Here is a 13,550-nt window from a genome sequence, read left to right on the forward strand (position 1 = left end):
CCAACACCGTGCAGGATGTTTGGCATTTGCCAGAGAACACGAAGATTGGCAAATTCGCCACTGGCGCCCTGTGCTCTTCACAGATGAAAGCAGGTTCACACTGAGCACATGACAGACGTGACAGAGTCTGGAGATGCCGTGGAGAACGTTCTGCTGCCTGCAACATCCTCCAGCATGACCGGTTTGGCAGTGGGTCAGTCATGGTGTGGGGTGGCATTTCTTTGGGGGGCCGCACAGCCCTCCATGTGCTCGCCAGAGGTAGCCTGACTGCCATTAGGTACCGAGATGAGATCCTCAGACCCATGGTGAGACCATATGCTGGTGCGGTTGGCCCTGGGTTCCTCCTAATGCAAGACAATGCTAGACCTCATGTGGCTGGAGTGTGTCAGCAGTTCCTGCAAGAGGAAAGCATTGATGCTATGGACTGGCCCGCCCGCTCCCCAGACCTGAATCCAATTGAGCACATCTGGGACATCATGTCTCGCTCCATCCACCAACGCCACGTTGCACCACAGACTGTCCAGGAGTTGGCGGATGCTTTAGTCCAGGTCTGGGAGGAGATCCCTCAGGAGACCATCCACCACCTCATCAGGAGCATGCCCAGGCATTGTAGGGAGGTCATACAGGCATGTGGAGGCCACACACACACTACTGAGCCTCATTTTGACTTGTTTTAAGGACATTACATCAAAGTTGGATCAGCCTGTAGTGTGGTTTTCCACTTTAATTTTGAGTGTGACTCCAAATCCAGACCTCCATGGGTTGATAAATTGGATTTCCACTGATTATTTTTGTGTGATTTTGTTGTCAGCACATTCAACTATGTAAAGAAAAAAGTATTTAATAAGATTATTTCTTTCATTCAGATCTAGGATGTGTTGTTTAAGTGTTCCCTTTATTTTTTTGAGCAGTATATATATATATATATATATATATATATATATATATATATATATATTTCTAAAAACCTGTTTATGCTTTGTCATTATGGGGTATTGTGTGTAGATTGATGAGGGGGAAAAAAACATTTTAATACGTTTTAGAATAAGGCTGTGACGTAACGAAATGTGAAAAAAAAGTCAAGGGGTCTGAATACTTTCCGAATGCACTGTATGGAGACTGTTTAGTGCCAACAATATGGGGTTAAATACATCTCAAATATAGGACAGACACTTCAGAACAAACTTCTTTTAGATTTTGTTTTGGGGTGGGCTATCTGTTGTTCCATGTAGTGAGTATGTTATTCAATGCGTTTGTATGGGCTAGTAGCAGTAAGGCCAAATACAATGTTATACTTCAAGGGGTCTTAAAATTCTAAATAAATTAGCAAAATGATTCTTGGTATGACCTTAAAACAATTCCATATAGCTTAGTAGAACCCTCCCCTGGTTTAGATAGGGTTTAGACTCTTATTTCATCTTTTTTTGGTAGGACTGTGTGTGTGTGTGCTGCCCTCTACTGGGCACTCGTGGTTTGACAGCCCAATTACAGTCCCTACCTCTTTTGCACAGACAATTAGACTCCCAGTCAGAGGTCAGATAACCACATCAGTAATGATAGAACCATTACTTTATTTTGATTACTATCCATGATCAACATATTAGTTATACAGTCACTACAACACTTTTGTTACTAATACCATAAGATTATTTGACTTTAGGACCATTGCGTGTCTGTACGTGCGTGTTTGTGTGCCTGTGTGTTTGTACATGGTATATGTGTGTGTTTGTGTATGGCGTGTGTGCGTATAAATTAGGTTAGTTGGCTGTGGGGTTGTTTATGACGCCGCTCTGCTGTTGAAGCTGTGTATTTGTGGTAGGGGTCCGAATGCTTGTGCCGCTTCAACGTCAGCGTGCTCACCAGGATCGCCACGACGATGAAGGCAAACATTCCGATCGTCACTGTCAGGTACCAAACGACGTTCCTGAAGTTCTCCTCTGCCAGAGTGTTGTCCAGAGCCTGTTCTGCCATTGAGGAGTTCCGGCTCCAGTTGTCAAGGTAACGGCCTAGGGCATGGGTCAGAGAGTCCTCCAGGTGGAGGGTCGTGTTTGACCAATTAGGCAGCATGATCACCTGGTAGGCGGGGTAAGCATAGATCGAATGGGATCAATTGCAGAAGAGACATTGTACTGTCTTTCTATGATCTGTGCGTTGAATCTTCATGTAAGAACAAAAACAAGCACATACACAGACAATACATTATATACAGAATCAGACAAACGGTGAAGCTTCATACGTCCAGTTGTGACTTTAAAAAAGAAATCTGACCTGTTCAGGGTTTCCAGTATCAATCTAGGGAGGTTGAAGAGAGGTTCCATTCACAGGCGTTGAGATAGCGGCAGGGTCCTGGAGAGGGGAAGTACCATGAGAAAGAGACAAATATCCTACCACACAACCAACCAACTAACCAGTCAACCTCAGCCTAGGACAGAGCCAGTTACAAAAATAAACAATACTCATATTTTATGTACCGTGTTTGCCTGTGTGTGTGTGTGTGTGTGTATGTGCGCGTGAGAGTATGCGTGTTTCTGATGACCTTGAGAAACAGCTGAAATGGAAAGGGGAGTAGTGTTGAGGGTCACTCTCACCCTGCCACACACACACATAAACACACTGTAGCCTACGTTTTAATTTTTAACAGCAGCACTGCTATCAATTGTGGAATGTGTTCTAATTCTTGAGAAGTCCACATGGGGGCAGGCAGTACCACGATACAAAGTATCAAGTTCCATGCACTCAAAGAGGATCTCAAAAAAGAGATACAATCTTATCCCTGAGCAATAGGACACAACAAACATGTCAGCATTCAAGACAATAGTGTAAATTAAGTGTAATAATCTTTGCAAAAGTGTAGTGGTGGAGCTCTTTTTTAGTATACCCCACTGTCTTGCCCTCTGCCAATTATTGTCTGTAGTACTGACATTGTTCCCGCTTGTGAAATTCCATAGCAGTACCCACATTTGCCACTAGATAACAGAGAACTTATCCTGGTGTAATGACACCACATGTTCCTCGGGGGTTAATTGAATTCGGAGGTGAGGCAGCCCTATTTGGAGGGGTTAGGGTTTAGTGAAACAAAATATTTTAGGTTTGGTTGATCAAGGATGCCAGGCTATGGAAGCTTCCGCAATGAGCCATCTGTAATCAATGTCTCGTTGCGAGACAAAGCAAGTGTTAGGGTAAGGATTAGGGTTAAGGTTATGGCCAGGGTTAGGGTTGGACGGGGTGTGGACATTAAGCTAGGTTTAGGGTTATGACGAGGGTTTGGGTTGAACGGGGGTGTGAACATTAAGCTTGGTTTAGGGTTATGCCTAGGGTTTGGATTGAATGGGGGTGTGGACATTAAGTGTTCAAAGAGGAGTAGGATAGAAAGTAGGATACAATTCCTAACCCTAACCCTAGCTTAATGTCCACACTCCCGTTCAACCCAAACCCGAACCCTAGCCACAACCCTAAACTAAGCTTCATGTCCACACCCCGGTTCAACCCAAACCTAGCTATAACCCTAAACCTAGCTTAATGTCCACACCCAAGTTCAACCCAAATCCTCATCATAACCCTAAACCTAGCTTAAGGTGTTGGAGCTTAGCTCTACCTGGGTCTCTCTTAGACCCTTAAGGTGCTGGAGCTCAGCTTTACTTGGGTCTCTCTTATACCCTTAAAAACTTCTTAAGGATCAGTGTCCCGCTAGCGGGACAACTTCCGGTGAAACTGGAGGGCGTGCAATTCAAATAAATAATCATAAATATTATGGATTTTAAACATTTATGTACATATAAGTGTCTTATATCGGCTGAAATCTTAAATTATTGTTAATCTAACTGCACTGTCCGATTTACAGTAGCTATTACAGCGAAAACATGCCATGTGATTGTTTGAGGACGGCGCCCCACATCAAAATATTTTTCCACCGGCACAGGTTTCATACATTCACATATAACGATTAAATATTCACTTACTTTTTGAAAATCTTCCTCTGATTTGTTATCCAAAGGGTCCCAGCTATAACATGTGTCGTTTTGTTAGATAAAATCCTTCTTTATATCCCAAAAAGTCAGTTTAGTTGGCGCCATCGATTTGAGTAATCCACTCGTTCAACATGCAGAGAAAGGAATCCGAAAATCTACCCCTAAACTTTGTTTCAACAAGTCAAAATACATTTCTATTTACTCCTCAGATACCCTAAAATGTAATCGAACTATAATATTTATTTCGGAAAGTAGTATGTTCAATAGGAAACTGATTTTAGCAGGTGCGTGATGTCTTCATGGCGCGTGCAAACACGAATTTCCAAGACTGTGTCCTTCTACTGAAACTGATATTTCTTATTCGTTTTTGAAGTTACAAGCCTGAAACCTTGAACATAGACTGCTGCCACCCTGTGGAATCTATAGCAATTGCATCCAGGGAGCTAATTTTCAATAGGACCTTTCTCTTGCATTTCTAAGAAGACGGTCTCTCAACAACAACAAAAATCTGGTTGTTTTTTCTTTGGATTTTCTCCTACCATATCTATTGTGTTATATTCTCCTACATTATTTTAACATTTCTACAAACATCAAAGTGTTTTCTTTCCAATGGTACCAATTATATGCATATCCTGGCTTCAGGGCCTGAGCTACAGGCAGTTTACCATGGGCACTTCATTCGGACAGGAAGTGGAGAAAAAAGGGGCCTAGCCCTAAAATGTTTTTAAGGTGTTGGAGCTCAGCTCTACCTGGGTCTCTCTTTGACAAGCAGCCCTGCTCTGTGTAGCTCCAGCTCAATTGAATCCCTGGTTTTCCTCACAGATTTGTGTTAGGAAATATGCTGTTCACCTGAGGATAGTTATACTGTATTACATAATCAGACAGGACTCCAAGTGAAACCGTTGAGGAAAGTTGCCACTCCCCTTAGATGGAGGACCTGGAACAGGACAGGTACATAAACCTGATATACTGACTGTTTAATGGGGCTGAGAGCCAGCAAACACATACAGACACACACGAACACACACACAAGCATGCACACTGTGAGTCCCTCTGGCATGAGTTAGTCCCTCTGGTATGAGAGAGGTTTACCATCAGGATAGTCTGTGTAATCAGGGGAGTGTTAGAAATCAGAGACCAAAACTGTATAGCAGCTCCACTATATTATTTCATTTGATTTGGTTATTAGGATCCCTATTAGCCGACTCCAATGGCGACATCTAGTCTTACTGGGGTCCAACACATATCAAAGAAGACATTACAGACAAAAAACCAAACATTTGACATACATTTAAAAACATGAACATGTAGTGTGTGTGTGTGTGTGTGTGTGTGTGTGTGTGTGTGTGTGTGTGTGTGTGTGTGTGTGTGCATCTATCAGTTACACATACATGTCAGTACATAAGCACAACTGTCACGTGTGTTCCCTCTCTGGCCTCTAGGTCACCGGGCTGCTCGTTCAGGGTTCCCATGACTCGGCGGGTTCGACAGGTTACTCTGCCTTAGCTGGCTCGACGGGTTTCCATACCTGAGCGGGATTGAGAGGCTCCGGTCCGCTCCTGATACCCGGGAGCGTCCCTGTGGTTGGCGTCCTGCGGCTGTGCCGCGTGTCGGGGAGGGGGTACTCTCACGTGTGCTCCCTCTCTGGCCTCTAGGTCACCAGGCTGCTCATTATGGCGCACACCTGTCACCATCGTTATGTGCATCAGCGCATAATGACACTCACCTGGACTCCATCACCTCCTTGATTACCTGCCCTATATATGTCATTCCCTTTGGTTCCTTCCCACGGTGTCCTTGTTTCTGTTTCTGGTCTGTACGTTGTTCGTGTTTCTTGGTTTGTATTGTCTTTCTATTCAATTATTCACTCCCTGAACTTGCTTCCCGACTCCCAGCGCACACATTTCAACAACAAGTAGGTCACATGGGGGAGAGGCGTTTTGCCGTGAGATGTTGCTTTGTTTTTTTAAACCAGGTTTGCTGTTCACTTGCGCTATGTAAGATGGAAGGGAGTTCCATGCACTCATGGCTCTGTATAATACTGTACTTTTCCTTGAATTTGTTCTGGATCTGGGGACTGTGAAAAGACCCCTGATGACATGTCTGGTGTGTGTGGGCCAGCGCTGTGTGTAATTTGACAATGCAAACAATTTGGAATTTACAACACATTGTTTCTTATATAAACAAGAAGTGACATAGTCAGTCTTTCCACAACTCTTAGCCAAGAGAGACTAGCATAGTATTTATATCAGCCCTCTGATTACAATGAAGAGCAAGACGTGTCGCTCTGTTTTGGGCCAGCTGCAGCTTAACTAGGTCTTTCTTTACTGCACTTGACTTAGTTTAGTTTAGTTTATTAATTTGACCATTTTAAAAAACAAGCACACATAAAACTTAAAATCATCAAGGATAACACACAATAAATTCTGGGACTTATTTCCATTGTGGTCCTCTTGAGACAAGATGGCTAGACAAGACCGAACACAGTATGGCAGTGAAATGATAAAACAAAAACATAGAAGAACATCTATCTCATCATTCCAGTTACATCATAGGGGTTATTCATATGGGCACAGAAGACATCAAACATATTTTTACTTTATTTTTAAAGCTGCCCAGAGAGGACGTTGTTTTTATAGGCAGAGGAAACTCATTCCATTCTGAGGCTCCAGTATACAAGAAAGTACTTTTCCCAGCATTACTCCTGAACCTGTATAAGCACACATCAGCAACACCTGATCTGGTGCTGGGATTGTGTGCATCCCTAACACAAGGGAAGTAATCACTTAGATATCTGGGCACAGGACCATAAATACTCCTCTAAACCAAACCTAGTCTAATCTGGGAAACCCTTGCCTCAACAGGCAGCCAGTTTAGTTCCTGAAAGCAGCTCCTGCCTATGTGAGTACGTGGACTCACCTTCAATACTACCCTGACCAGCTTATTCTGGGCTATCTGGACCTGCCCCTTCATAAGTTTAGATAAGCCCCCAAACCAGGAAGTACTCGCATAGTCAAAATGGCATTGAATGAGGGCAGCATCTAGCACTTTCATGGAGTCCTTATCAAGCAGCTTGGACTTTCTAGCCAAAAACTTAGTCCTGGCATTAACCTTCCCTAGCACCTTATTGGCCATGCTCACACCTCCCAAGCTTCCATCAAGGATATATCCCAAGTAGCTAACAGAGGTTTTAGTAGTCAGCACCTCACCCCCTAACTCCACTCTGATTTCTGACGACCTACACAATTTAGGTCTGGATCCAAAAATAATTCCTTCAGTTTTCCCAAAGTGCAGAGAAAGCACATTATCTCCAAGCCATTTGCTAATGTTAGTAAGCTCTGTGCTAAGTATGCTCTCCAACATAGTTTTACTTTTGTGAGACACCAGAAGTGTAGAGTCATCCGCGTAATGGAAAAGACGGAAAGAACAAGCATCTTTCATATCGTTAATATACAATAAAAACAGAAGAAGCCCAAGCACGCTCCCCTGTGGAACGCCACAACTCATTGGTTTTGCCTAAGATAGTGAACCATTAACCTGTTGGGGATAGGGGGCAGTATTTACACAGCCGGATAAAAAACGTACCCGATTTAATCTGGTTACTACTCCTGCCCAGTAACTAGAATATGCATATAATTATTGGCTTTGGATAGAAAACACCCTAAAGTTTCTAAAACTGTTTGAATGGTGTCTGTGAGTATAACAGAACTCATATGGCAGGCCAAAACCTGAGAAGATTCCATGCAGGAAGTGGCCTGTCTGACAAATTGTGTTTCATCTTGGCTCTTTTTATTGAAGACTGAGGATCTTTGCAATAACGTGACACTTCCTACGGCTCCCATAGGCTCTCAGAGCCCGGGAAAAAGCTGAACGATATCGAGGCAGGCTCTGGCTGAAACACATTATCGCTTTTGGCAAGTGGCCGATAATAGTACTATGTGCTTAGGCGCGTGCCCAAGTCGACCGAATGCTTTATTTTCTTTCGTCTGTTTACCTAAACGCAGATTCCCGGTCGGAATATTATCGCTTTTTTATGAGAAAAATGGCATAAAAATTGATTTTAAAAAGCGGTTGACATGCTTCAAAGTACGGTAATGGAATATTTAGAATTTTTTTGTCACGAATTGCGCCATGCTCGTCACACTTATTTACCCTTTCGGATAGTGTCTTGAACGCACGAACAAAACGCCGCTGTTTGGATATAACTATGGATTATTTTGAACCAAACCAACATTTGTTATTGAAGTAGAAGTCCTGGGAGTGCATTCTGACGAAGACAGCAAAGGTAATAACATTTTTCTTATAGTAAATCTGACTTTGATGAGTGCTAAACTTGCTGGGTGTCTAAATAGCTAGCCCTGTGATGGCGAGCTATCTACTCAGAATATTGCAAAATGTGCTTTCACCGAAAAGCTATTTTAAAATCGTACATGTCGAGTGCATAGAGGAGTTCTGTATCTATAATTCTTAAAATAATTGTTATGCTTTTTGTGAACGTTTATCGTGAGTAATTTAGTAAATTCACCGGCAGTGTTCGGTGAATAACGCGCCACGGGATTACACTGGCTGTTGAGTAGGTGGGACGCATAGAGGTTAACCTCTACTACTTGCTCCCTTCCTGACAAATAGGAACCAGCCTAGAGGGATACTGCTTAACCCCAGTGCCTCCAGTTTGGAGATTAGGAGACCGTGGTTAACTGTATCAAAGGCCTTCTGTAGGTCAAGCAGGACCATTCCACACAGATTTCCCTCATCAATCTCTTTCCTGATGAAGTCAGTCAAGTAAAGTAGACATGAATCAGTGGAGGATGTTTTCCTAAAACACGACTGAAAATCATACATTAGACCCTGTTTGTTAACATATTCATACATTTGCTCATGTACAATTCTCTCCAGGATCTTTGATGTTACACAGAGGATAGATACAGGCCTAGAACTCCCAGGGTCAGACTTTATCCCCTTCTTATACAGAGGTATAACTTTAGCTTGTTTCATGTCCCTGGGAAAGGTGCCTTGTTCAAGAGAGAGATTAACAATATGCGTAATACAAGGGCAAATTTGCTCAGCAGAATCTATTAGAAACCTTGCAGGAATATTATCCAGGCCTGTGGCTTTGGAGTATTTAAGCTCTGCCAGCATACTGACTATTTTGGCTGTTGCTACCTTTGCAAAAGAAAAAGAGTTTGGCTGAACCCCTAACTCTACATAATACTTCTTGACTTGGTTGCTTCCATACAAGCCAGAACTGGTGGGCAGCTTGCTAACCAGCTTGCTGGCAACAGAAGTAAAAAAAAAAAGAGTTTAATTAATTGGCAACCTCTGCTTTTTCATATACCATCTCCCCTTTGATGTTCAGTCCAATACTGTTTAGTTTGTTTTTGGTAGTACTACTACAGCCTAGTTCCTTAAATGATTTCCAAAGCTTTTTAGGGTCATTTTTGTTTTCAATGATTTTCTCAGCAAAGTAACCCCTCTTAACTTCATCCATCCTCCTCTGTGCTTCATTTCTGTGACGTTTATATAGGACAAAATCATGCTGCTCTTGAGAGTTCTTACATTTTTTAAAGGCCTTATTCCTTTCTTGGATAGATTGTAGAATCTCATGAAAAAACCAAGGGCTAGATCTCTGCTTTACCCTGACCCGTCAAATGGGAGCCATCACATTCACCACATCAAGGAATCTACATTTAAAGGCTTCCCAGGCACTGTCTACCCCTACACTATCTAGCACAGGTAACCAGTCAATTTTACCCACTTCCTCCCTAAACTTTTCTACACAGTATTGTTTGAGTCCTCTGATTCTAACAGTTTTGTGACACTTAAATATATCTTTAAAAATCCTCCTTGTGCAAAATGTAATAAAGTGATCACTGATTCCATAGACTATTACTCCACTCTGCGATATTTTAGATTTATCAGACACCAATATTAAGACAATTGTACTTTGCACTGTTTCACATATCCTGGTGGGATCTTTTATCATTTGGGTCAGAGCAAGTGATCTACAAAAGTGCATAAATACATTGGGCTATTCTTTTTGCAGACATCAGTATTGAAATCCCCTAACAAAATGATTTCCTTCAACAGGGAATCATTACAGTTTGACAACACAATTTCAAGACCTTCATAGAATGCATTCTGCTTGGGTGGCCTATAACACACCCCCAACAAAATCGGCTTGGTTTTGGGAAGGCAGATATCCAGCCAGACAATCTCCAGATCAGCGTTTAAATCCGATCTGACGTTAAAAGCAATGTCTGATCTTACAAATGCACATATTCCCCCACCGTTCCAATTCCGATTCTTCCTGACAACAGAGTAATTACCTATCTCAATTTCTGAGTCACAAACCATATGGCCATATGACTTGACAATAATGAAGATAATATAAAAACAGAGCCTGCAGGATTTGCTTTGTGAAGTGTGGTGTCAAAAAAGCAGAGCATTTCTTTTTTACTGGCAGACCTCTCCCATCTTTACATCCAATGTATCTACAGTGCATTCGGAAAGTCTTCAGACCCCTTATTCTAAAATGTATTAAATTAATGTTTTTCCTCATTCATCTACACACAATACCCCATAATGACAAAGTGAAAACAGGTTTTTAGACATTTTTGCAAATGTATTAAACCTAAAAAGGCAGACTGACGGAGTGCTGCATCACAATCACCCGACCTCACACCAAATGAGATGGTTTGGAATGAGTTGGCCCACAGAGTGAAGGAAAAGCAGCCAACAAGTGCTCAGCATATGTGGGAACTCCTTCAAGACTGTTGGAAAAGCATTCCAGGTGAAGCTATTTGAGAGAATGCCAAGAGTGTGCAAAGCTGTCATCAAGGCAAAGTGTGGCTACTTTGAAGAATCTCAAATATAAAATATATTTTGATTTGTTTAACACTTTTTTGGTTTCTACATGAGTCCATATGTGTTATTTCATAGTTTTGATGTCTTCACTATTATTTTACAATGTAGAAAATAATAAAAAATAAAGAAAAACCCTTGAATGAGTAGTTGTGTCCAAACTTTTGACTGATACTATATATATATATATATATATATACAGCTTTTAAAAATATATTTTCCTTAATTATTTTCTGCTAACCCTACCACCCCTCCCCTAATTGGAGTAAACTAATGAACAGTAATGGGGGCTCCCAAGTGGCAGAGTGGTCTAAGACACTGCATCTCAGTGCAAGAGGCGTCACTGCTGTACCTGATTTGGATCACATCCGGCTGTGATTGTGAGTCCCATAGGGCAGCACACAATTGGCCCAGCGTCGTCCGGGTTTGGCAGGGGTATGCCATCATTGTAAATAAGAATTTGTTCTTAACTGACTTTCCAAGCTAAATAAACGTTTAAAAAAAAAACGTAGGCTTATACACATTATATACATTTTACGGACACAATCTATTTTACAATAGTTATATTTTGTTTGTTTTTAGTCCTGTCCTTCCTCTACCCTCAACCATCTTTTTCTGATGTCCATCTAGTTTGAATTCTATTTGCCATACATATTTAACTGTGCTGTTTCACAAAAGTCCTGAACCTATATACATTTTACAGACACGGTATATTTTACATTTGTTAACTTGTTGTCATCAGTCCCACCCTTCAGCTCCATTCAACTCCTCCCATCTATCTTTCTGCCCGGTTACAGATGACGGATGAAAGCAGTTCCTAAAGATTGTTGACAGCCAATGGAAGAGTCAGGAGCTGTAACATAAATCCTATGTCATTGTAGTTTTCCAAAGGATTCTAAACAAAAACTACATTTTGAATTTCTCCCACTTCCTGACTCAATTTTTCTCCATTTTTTTGCCTGCCATATGAGTTCTGTTATACTCACAGACACCATTCAAACAGTTTTAGAAACTTCAGAGTGTTTTCTATTCAAATTTACTAATAATATGCATATTCAATTTTCTGGGCCAGAGTAGTAACCTGTTTAAATTGCGTACGTATTTCATCCGGCCGTGAAAATACTGCCCCCTAGCCCCTAGAGGTTAACACCATCAAATTTCAAAATCAAATCAAATCAAATTTATTTTTATATAGCCCTTCGTACATCAGCTGATATTCTCAAAGTGCTGTACAGAAACCCAGCCTAAAACCCCAAACAGCAAGCAAAGCATGTGAAAGAAGCACGGTGGCTAGGAAAAACTCCCTAGGAAAAACTCCCTAGAAAGGCCAAAAACCTAGGAAGAAACCTAGAGAGGAACCAGGCTATGAGGGGTGGCCAGTCCTCTTCTGGCTGTGCAGGGTGGATATTATAACAGAACATGGTCAAAATGTTAAAATGTTAAAATGTTCATAAATGACCAGCATGGTCAAATAATAATAATCATAGTAGTTGTCGAGGGTGCAACAAGCACGTCCGGTGAACAGGTCAGGGTTCCATAGCCGCAGGCAGAACAGTTGAAACTGGAGCAGCAGCACGGCCAGGTGGACTGGGGACAGCAAGGAGTCATCATACCAGGTAGTCCTGAGGCATGGTCCTAGGGCTCAGGTCCTCCGAGAGAAAGACAGAAAGAGAGAAAGAGAGAATTAGAGAGAGCATATTTAAATACACACAGGACACCGGATAAGACAAGAGAAATACTCCAGATGTAACAGACTGACCCTAGCCCCCGACACATAAACTACTGCAGCATAAATACTGGAGGCTGAGACAGGAGGGATCAGAAGACACTGTGGCCCCATCCGATGATACCCCGGACAGGGCCAAACAGGCAGGATATAACCCCACCCACTTTGCCAAAGCACAGCCCCCACACCACTAGAGGGATGTCTCCAACCACCAACTTACCGTCCTAAGACAAGGCCGAGTATAGCCCACAACGATCTCCGCCATGGCACAACCCAAGGGGGGGGGGCGCCAACCCAGACAGGAAGACCACGTCAGTGACTCAACCCACTCAAGTGACGCACCCCTCCCATGGACGGCATGGAAGAACACCAGTAGGCCAGTGACTCAGCCTCTGTAAAAGGGTTAGAGGCAGAGAATCCCAGTGGAAAGAGGGGAACCGGCAAGGCAGAGACAGCAAGGGCGGTTCGTTGCTCCAGCCTTTCCGTTCACCATCCATATTGGATGTCTATTTGCCATATATTTTTCAACTGTGCTGTGATGCTTCACAAAAGTTCTGAACCCTTATATTCTCATAGTTTCTACAGATTGTAAATTAAAGATAAAGATTTTTGCTGAAAGTATTATTATATTATTGATCGATTGACTATGACTTTTCAAATCACCCACTATTACTATCTGCGTTAGCGCCAGGTAAATTGACTTTTCTCTAGGCTCAGATTAAAGATATGACAGATAGGAGTGGCTATAGAGTCAGCTACCATCCTCAGTAGCTTTCCATCTAAGTTGTCAATGCCAGGAGGTTTGTCATTATTGATTGATAACAATACTTATGGAAGAGTGAGCACTCTCTCACCATGTACCACCACCACTATCTTCAATGTTCAAATGAAATACGCATGTATATCTACAGATTTGCTAATGTTCCGTACAATAAATGCATTCACATTGCGTTCTATTCTCTGTGTTTTCTTATCAAAGGGTCTGGTGTCTAATA

General features: G+C 42.1%; 1 pseudogene; it reads right to left on the minus strand.

Moving 5' to 3' along the window:
• Positions 1-1,091: 1,091 nt before the first annotated feature.
• Positions 1,092-2,642, minus strand: LOC123730546 (potassium voltage-gated channel subfamily E member 2-like; annotated as a pseudogene).
• Positions 2,643-13,550: the final 10,908 nt, after the last annotated feature.

The sequence above is a fragment of the Salmo salar genome, chromosome ssa25 (genome assembly GCF_905237065.1).
Source record: "Salmo salar chromosome ssa25, Ssal_v3.1, whole genome shotgun sequence".
Classification (NCBI taxonomy): Eukaryota; Metazoa; Chordata; class Actinopteri; order Salmoniformes; family Salmonidae; genus Salmo; species Salmo salar.